Here is a 9093-nt window from a genome sequence, read left to right as displayed (position 1 = left end):
TAAAGAAATGGTTGGGACCCCTCCCCAAAGACACCCATTACGCTTTGTCTGACTAAAAACCCATTCCTTCAACATTGACCCAATTGCTCATAAACGAACATCTAACAGCGGAACAAAAAGTGTCTCTTCAGACCCTCTTAGAGTCCTTCTCCTCCATCTTTTCCGACCTCCCGGAAAAAAAACCCATATTCGAGCATGCCATTGTTACCCCACCAAATGAAGTAATAAAACAACGCCCCTACAGAATACCAGGCGTTAGGCGGGATGCAGTTGCTGCCGCAATAGAGAGCATGTTACAACTAGGAGTCATAAAACCTTCCAGCAGTAACTGGTCCTCCCCATTGTCATAGTTCTGAAACCGGATGGTTCCATTCGTTTTTGTATAGGCTTCCGATCAGTCAATGCCATCTCGAAATTTGACTCGTCAGCACGCCACAGCCCCGGAGGGACTTTGCTCTTCCAGGTGCGTGGGCGTCTACGGGGCTTTTGGAAAGGGGCTGAGTCAGAGAGGGACGGGCAGGGAGGCGGAGAGGTGAAAGGGACCCAGGGAAAAGGAAATAAGTGAGACGGAAAAGAAAGACAAAAGCAGAAATCATTTGCTACAATTTTCTTTTGGTTACTCCAACCTCTACCCTCTCCCTTCACACTTATGCATAGCTATTATTTATCCCTCACATCCTCTCTTGACTAAACCATAAAGCAAAAACACTTACCTGAGCCTTTTCCTTCGGTCCAAGGGATGACGGCGGCCGAGGCTCACCTAAGGCTCACCTAAGGGACTGAAGGGGAAGACCCTGTGGGAAAGAAGAATATAACAGAGACAATCAATCATTGTGATTTCCTGTAATACTAATAAAAAGTGCACACCAAGAAATTATTCAATGCAGTGAGCTCCTTGTTGACCGACTCTTCTACAATGGGGAGCTACAAACTCTCCCTCCAGGGAATGGGAGACAGAGACACACACACACATACACGCACGCACACACACACACACACACACACAGGAAAGCATCGTAGGGAAACGCCTGATGCAGTTTTTATATGCTGGCATATGTACTTTGTTTTAGAAAGATGGTGGAACTATTTATTTTGTTCAATGTGCTTATACTGCTATTTACTTTTATCACCTCTTTCCTCACCGGAAGAACCCAGAGAGTCCGCCTCCCCCTTTCCGATCCAAAGCCACCACGATCACCTGCGGCGTACCCCAAGGATCATCCCTCAGCCCTACCCTTTTCAATATCTACATGGCACCGCTCGCCAACATCATTCGAGCACACCACCTCAACATCATCTCGTACGCCGACTATACCCAGCGGATCCTCTCCCTCACCAAGGACCTGACCACCGCCAATCCGACCTCCAAAAGGGAATGAAGGCTGTCGCAGACTGGATGAAGACTAGCCGGCTGAAACTGAACTCGGACAAGACAGGAGGTCCTCATCCTCAGATCCACCCGCTCCGCATGGGACGACTCCTGGTGGCCGGCTATGCTGGGAGCTGCCCTGATACCCACCAACATCACATGCAACCTGGGGTTCATTGTGGACTCCGCGCTCTCTATGGCCAATGCTCTTTCCTCTTCCTGCTTCAAAACCCTCCGCATGCTCTGAAAGATCTACAGATGGATCCCCACCAAAACCAGAAGGACGGTCACCCAAGCAATAGTCAGCAGCAAGCTGGACTATAGCAACGCCCACTACGCAGGAACCACGGCCACACTCCAGAAGAGACTCCAAAGCCTACAAAACGCCTCTGCACGCCTCATCCTCGGACTCCCTCGCAACAGCCACATCACCGCCCACCTGAGAAACCTGCACTGGCTCCCGGTCAACAAGAGGATCACCTTCAAGCTCCTCAGCCACTGTACAGCAGCACTCTGCAGCACCACTGTACAGCAGCACTCTGCAGCACCACTGTACAGCACCACTGTACAGCACCACTCTACAGTACCCCTTTACAGCACCAATCAAACCCACCACTCTGCAGCACCACTGTACAGCACCACTCTACAGTACCCCTTTACAGCACCAATCAAACCCACCACTCTGCAGCACCACTGTACAGCACCACTCTGCAGCACCACTCTGCAGCACCCCCTTTACAGCACCAATCTAAACCACCACTCTGCAGCACCACTGTACAGCAGCACTCTGCAGCACCACTGTACAGCACCACTCTGCATCACCACTCTACAGTACCCCTTTACAGTACCAATCTAAACCACTCTGTTGTAATTTAACAGCGATTAGATTCAGCATCTTAGTTCTAGCCGTTATCTTGACATTTAACGGACTCCATTTTGTATTCATGGCAGCCATTTTGACTGCCACATGCTACCTCGTGGCGACCATGTGCTCTGTCTTACCTTCTTGTCCATGGCACTTGAATCTGCCCAGCAACAGGCTATTATTAGCATCATAGACCAAACACATTTATTGAAGGGTCCAACTGCGAGTTTAATGACTAACACTAGGTACATGCCCAAAACCATATATCTGAACACACAAAGGGTACCTAGAGGTCAAAACAATTATGTCATTCACTGTGGGCACCAACCCCGACACCATACAGATAACAAAAAAGTGGGAATAGACAGTGCGGACTAGGTGTAATGACCGAGTTGAGACTCAAGGGCATAGGGAAAAATTCCCATCAGAAGCCACACTGTACCGCCCTCTTTCACATCATTTGGGTTCTCCTTGCCCAGGAGACAAAACAAAACGGCCGGTCAGTTGTTACCGTGACCGTTTATGGATAGGAAAGAAACGTGTTAATGGAGGGAGGTATAATTGAAATTATCAGTGTTAGCATACCCTTGTTTTGCCGCTGACCATTAGGGTTCACATCTGGTAGTGATTAGCTTTAGATTGGAATGTGTTAGCCGAACCCTCAAGACTGTTAGCTCCTCCCACTGATCGATTGTGCCTTTCGTTATTACCTTATATGTACATAAAATTTGCTATTGTGCTTTGTACCACCTTCTTTTGAGCCCCTGAGTGGGTATAAATAAACAACACGTTCTTAACTCGTAGTGCTACTTCTTGCAATGCCGAAGGGTATTGTTTGAACCATACCACCAACTCATGAGGTGTAATAAATGTTACGTTTTCTATTTCCAGTTTCTGTGCCAACTTCTTTCAATTTGGTCTGAAGACTTCGTGCAGAGAAGGGCGAACACCTTGCACTAGCGGGTCTGGATGAGGCCTGCACGACAACCACTCTGCAGCATCACTGTATAGCACCACTCTGCAGCACCACTCTGCAGCACCACTCTGCAGCACCCCTTTACAGCACCAATCTAAACCACCACTCTGCAGCACCACTGTACAGCACCACTCAACAGTACCCCTAAACAACACCAATATAAACCATCACTCTGCAGCACCACTCTGCAGCACCACTCTGCAGCACCACTCTGCAGCACCCCTTTACAGCACCAATCTAAACCACCACTCTGCAGCACCACTGTACAGCACCACACTGCAGCACCACTCTGCAGCACCACTCAACAGTACCCCTAAACAACACCAATATAAACCACCACTCTGTAGCACCCCTCTGCAGCACCACTGTACAGTACCACTGTACAGCACCACTGTGCAGCACCACTCTACAGCAATTCTACAGCACCAATCTACAGCACCACACTACAGCACCACTCTACAGCACCCCTGTGGTTGGGTGTGGTTGTGGTTGTGTGTGGTTTGTGGTTGTGTGTGTGTGTGGTTGTGTGTGTATTTGTGGTTGTGTGTGTGGGTGTGGTTGTGTGTGGTTGTATGTGTGGTTATGTGTGGGTGTGTGTGGTTGAGTGTGGTTGTGTGTGGATGTGGTTGTGTGTGGTTGTGTGTGGTGTGTGTGTGTATTTGTTGTTCTGTGTGTGGGTGTGGTTGTGGGTGTAGTTGTGTGTGTGGTTGTGTGTGTGGTTGTGTGTGGGTGTGGTTGTGTGTGTGTGTGATTGTGTGTGGTTGTGTGTGTGTTTGTGTGTGTGTGTGGTTGTGGGTGTGTGGTTGTGGGTGTGGTTGTATGTGGTTGTGATTGTGTAAGGTTGTGTGTGCGGTTGTGTGTGGATGTGGTTGTGTGTGTGGTTGTGTGTGTGGTTGTGTGGTTGGGGGTGTGGTTGTGTGTGTGTGGTTATATGTGGTTGTGTAAGGCTGTGGGTGTGGTTGTGGGTGTGGTTGTGTGGTTGTGTGTGTGTGTGTGTGTGTGGTTGTGTGTGTGTGGTTGTCGTTGTGTAAGGTTGTGGGTGTGCTTGTGTGTGGGTATGGTTGTGTGTGTGGTTATGGGTGTGGTTGTGTGTGGGTATGGTTGTGTGTGTGGGTGTGGTTATGGGTATGGTTGTTTGTGTGTGAGTGTGGTTATGTGTGTGAGTGTGGTTGGGTGTGTGAGTGTGTGTGTGTGGTTGTGTGTGGTTGTGGGTGTGGTTGTGGGTGTGTGTGGTTGTGTGTTTGTGTGGCTGTGTGTGTGGGTATGTGGGTGTGTGTGTTGTGTGTTTATGTGTTGGTTGTGACGAAAGGCTAGGCAGGGAAGGGGGTTTGAACAGGAGGAGGGCAGCGTGGGAGGTGGTGGAGGAGTGTGCTGTAAGGTTTACTGAGCCATGAAAGAAAGGAACAAGCAACTTAATGACCCGTGACTGTGGAGACAGATGGCGGCTGCAGCGTGTGCATGCCCGCGTGAACGCAAGGCTGTAGCCAGTCTGTAGCATTTTCAAAACTCACTTACTAAAGTCTCTCCAAGCAGTGCATGCGCGCTGACTCAGCGAGACCTAAAAGCACACTGACATTTTTAATTGGTGAGGAAAAAAAGATTTTTAGGGTTGTGGGTGTGTGTTTGTGTGTGTAGTTGTGTGTGTGGTTGTGTGTGTGGTTGCGGTTGTGTAAGGTTGTGGGTGTGGTTGTGTGTGGTTGTGGTTGTGTGTGTGGTTGTGGTTGTGTAAGGTTGTGGGTGTGGTTGTATGTGTGGTTGTGGGTGTGGTTGTGTGTGTGTGGTTGTGTGTGTGGTTGTGGTTGTGTGAGGTTGTAGGATTGGTTGTGTGTGTATGGCTGTGTGTGTGGTTGTGTGTGTGTGTGGTTGTGTGTGTGTTGTGTGTTTATGCGTTGGTCGTGAGGAAAGGCTAGGCAGGGAAGGGGGTTGGCTACAGACCTTCTGTCGCAGCAGCAGGGGATGGTCCTCTATCCGAACCTGTCCAGCCTCCACCTCCATGCGTGGAGATTGAGCAGCGGCAGTTGATGCCATTTGACTTGCCTCCTGAAGTCTGTGATGTCATTCTGCCAGCCAGGCGTCTCGCCACAAAAACGGTATACGCCTGCAGGTGGAACAAATGTGTGGCATGGTCACAGCAAAGGCTGTGGATCCCCTTTCCGCCCTTCTTTCTGAGGTTCTCCTTTTTCTTCTTCCCTGACCCAGCAGGGCTCTACTCTGGGCACCATCAAGGGATATCTTTCAGCTTTTCCAGCCTTCTTGAGACTTCCTGATCAGCCTTCTCTCTTTAAGTCCCCCGTTGTAAGTAGGTTCTTTGAAAGGCATTACTAACATGCTTTCTCCTGTTCCTTTCGTAATGCCCCAGTGGGACTTGAATCTAGTATTAACCTATCTGATGTGTGCTCCGTTTGAGCCACTCCACAACTGTCCTCTTCGTCTTCTGACTCTCAAAACTGCTTTCCTGGTTGGCATCACCTCTGCCAGAAGAGTGAGTGTGCTCCAGGCTCTTTCCTCTAAGCCTCCTTTCCTCTCCATCCATCTGGACAAAGTTGTTCTGAGGACTCGTCCTTCTTTTCTACCCAAGGTGGTTACTGCCTTTCATATCGCACAGACCATTACCTTGCCCACCTTCTTTCCGCCTCCGCATCCTTCGAAAGAGGAAGAGAGACTCCACCGTCTGGACCCAAAGCGTGCACTTTCTTTTTACCTGAACCGTGCACAACAGTTCCGGGTGGACAACCAACTTTTTGTTGGCTAAGTGGGCATTAAGAAGGGACGGGCGTGCACAAACAGACCATCTCTCAGTGGGTTGTCTTGTGCATCAAAGTCTTTTATTCCTTCTCCAGCTTCCTCAGTTTCTGTTCCGGTTTCTGGTTCATTAACTATTCCATTTGCACTGCCTCGAGAATCTTGAGAGTGTTGGATTTCAAGAACATTATATCTTTAGGCAGGCTCACTGATGGGTCTGGGCCTAAATCCATTTTTTTTGCTCACCATGCCATTCCAGTTTGGACCCAGCCATATGCAAATCAATCTTGACCCTGCACCCAATTGGAACAGTCCAGCTCGAACTGCCAGGCCAGGTCCTCTCTGAACTGGAAACAAGCATCCTAGGACCGGTTTCGGGCTTTCAGGCCTCATCAGCCAGGATAACTTGACTCTAGTGGCATGGATAGTGTGGGACCCACGTCTGGGCATACCTGGCCCACTCAAGGTGACCAAAGCAAAACAAGCCTTGGCATAGCCAATAGGTCTCGCTTTTTGGATCTTATAACTATTTAGTTATGCAGCACAATATCCTTGGTGCAACAGCATCAAGGTCCCAAAGGCGAGACCTATTGGCTATGACAATGTTTGTTAATGTATGTTGAATATCTAATTAACTGTAGTACAATGTAAACAAGCATTGGTAAATGCATTAGGTTTCTCGTATCTGATTAGTAATTTTAAAAAAAGTTTTAGCTTGGTGAGCAGTTCTGCAATATAATTTAAAGGAACTTTGAAAAAGCGTTATGACTTGTTTGAGAAAGGCAAATAATGAAAGGTAACGTGTGCAGTGCTATGCAGGGAAGAACACTAGTTATCAGGGGTGTAAGTTACAAAGAAGAGAACACGAGCAGAAGAATGTGAAACTGCTAAGTGTCTGTATGTCTTGTGTGACGTATTTCATTTCTGGCAGCTTCACTTTCCCAGTTCATTGAGAGTGCACTATGGCGCTGCGGGGACTGTATAGATCCGATTTGAATGCACTTTCTTTTCTTAAGTCACAAATGTATGAAACAGTTCAGAGTCTGGAAAGCACTATACAGCCCATTGCCCTGAATGTTTACCCTCAGTGTCCTGAATATGCACCCATGCTGGTGAGTCACCCTAGATGCATCAGATAAAAAAGCAACGACTATGGCTTCGTTGTTTAGAATATTGAAAATGCTTCACGTCTGAAATGATGAAACTGTGAAAGTACTATAAGGAGTCTCTTTGAATTGACAAATAGTGAAGGGTGGTCCTGCAAGATAGAGACCCGTCTCAGCACCAGCTTTTAAAAAGGACTCGTCCCACTTAAAGTCCTGCGTATGACAATATGAAAGAAGCCTGTGAACAGATACAAATACTATTCCTCTGTAGAAAGTGCGCATGTTTACCTGCTAATAAACACAAAGCATCACTTCTGAAATTATGAGACTGTGAAAGAATTATAAGGAGTCTCTTTGAATTGACATAAAGAGTGAAGGGTGGTCCTGCTAGATAGAGACGCGTCCCACTTAAAGCCCAACGTAGGACAATATGAAAGAAGCATGTGAACAGATACAAATACTATTCCTCTGTAGAAAGCACGCATGTTTACCTGCTAATAAACACAAAGCATCATTTCTGAAATGATGAGACTGTGAAAGAACTATAAGGAGTCTCTTTGAATTGACATACATAGAGAAGGGTGGTCCTGCTAGATAGAGACGCGTCCCACTTAAAGCCCAACGTAGGACAATATGAAAGAAGCATGTGAACAGATACAAATACTATTCCTCTGTAGAAAGCACGCATGTTTACCTGCTAATAAACACAAAGCATCATTTCTGAAATTATGAGACTGTGAAAGAATTATAAGGAGTCTCTTTGAATTGACATACATAGTGAAGGGCGGTCCTGCTAGAGAGAGACCGGTCCTACTTAAATCTCTGCGTATGACACTATGAAAGAAGCCTGTGAACAGATACAAATACTATTCCTCTGTAGAAAGTACACACGTTTACCTGCTAATAAACACAAAGCATCATTTCTTCACGGTGCTTACATCAAATGAAATGAATTCATGCCCTGAATCTCTGCTTTAAACCCATCGACTTGTAACCTTGTGACGCACACTGTGGCTGCAGAGCATCCTTTCTGCACCCGGTTGAGCTCACGGCCACAAATGCTGCAATCCTATTATTAATAACTCTCCTGCCCAGAGGCTCCTGCGGCCTCTGTTGTCTTGTGCAAGTGTCTCCAAGCGCTTTCTGGTTTGAATCAAACCTTTGCCTCCTCGGATACCTCTGACTTCAGTCTCTCTTCGGTGGTTGTTGTTATTCCGGGTTAAGCGCAGCTGATTCAGGGCTTGACCCCATCTACGCGCGTGAACAAACAAGGCGTCTCACGGCTGTGCACACGCAGCACCGCGGGTCATAGCTGTGCACGTGCGGGCGAAGACACTACTTCCTATCGCCGAGATAGGACCTTGCACGGAATGCAGCCTGTGCCCTGTGAACTGCCCTGGACAGATATCTCAGTTTCAGTGCGCCTGCGCAGAGGAAAGACACTTACCCCCCCTCCACATAGAGGAGCCAACCCGAGGACCTTTGCACATAAATCTCAGCATGTGCTGTGGCGCGAGGCACCTCGTGCTCCGTGGCGGGAGGCAGTGCCTGTCCTCAGCGCATGCGCAGTTAACCCCGCGATCATGGTTCAGTCCTGGCCTCAGTCTCAGCAGGGCCGGAGTAGAACATCCGAGCACAGCAGGGAGCACAGGCCCTGTATGAAACCCCAGGTGAGGTCATGACCCACAGCAGGGAGCACAGACCCCGTATGAAACCCCAGGTGAGGACATGAGATACAAAGATTGTCTGGTGCTGGGAGGGTCTCGAGCCTGCTATACGGGATTCATGTTTGTTGTTGTTGTCTGCATCGATCGAAGATTATTTTGTATCAACAATGCTCATTGACCCTCATTGATGGAGTTGGGGTACTCTTTTGAAGGCCTCAGCAAACATTTACATTTTTTTTCTCCTGAAAAGTCTGTGTGATGAGAAGATCGACTTGAATTCCGTTTTTGGCTTTCACCAGAGTAAATGGGGGCAGTCACGTCAATTGAAAGTGAAAGAACGCACTCCCAGTCAGCACCGACTGCGCCTC

Source organism: Lissotriton vulgaris, chromosome 1_1 (genome assembly GCF_964263255.1).
Source record: "Lissotriton vulgaris chromosome 1_1, aLisVul1.2, whole genome shotgun sequence".
NCBI lineage: Eukaryota > Metazoa > Chordata > Amphibia > Caudata > Salamandridae > Lissotriton > Lissotriton vulgaris.
Note: the sequence above shows the minus strand (reverse complement) of the source record.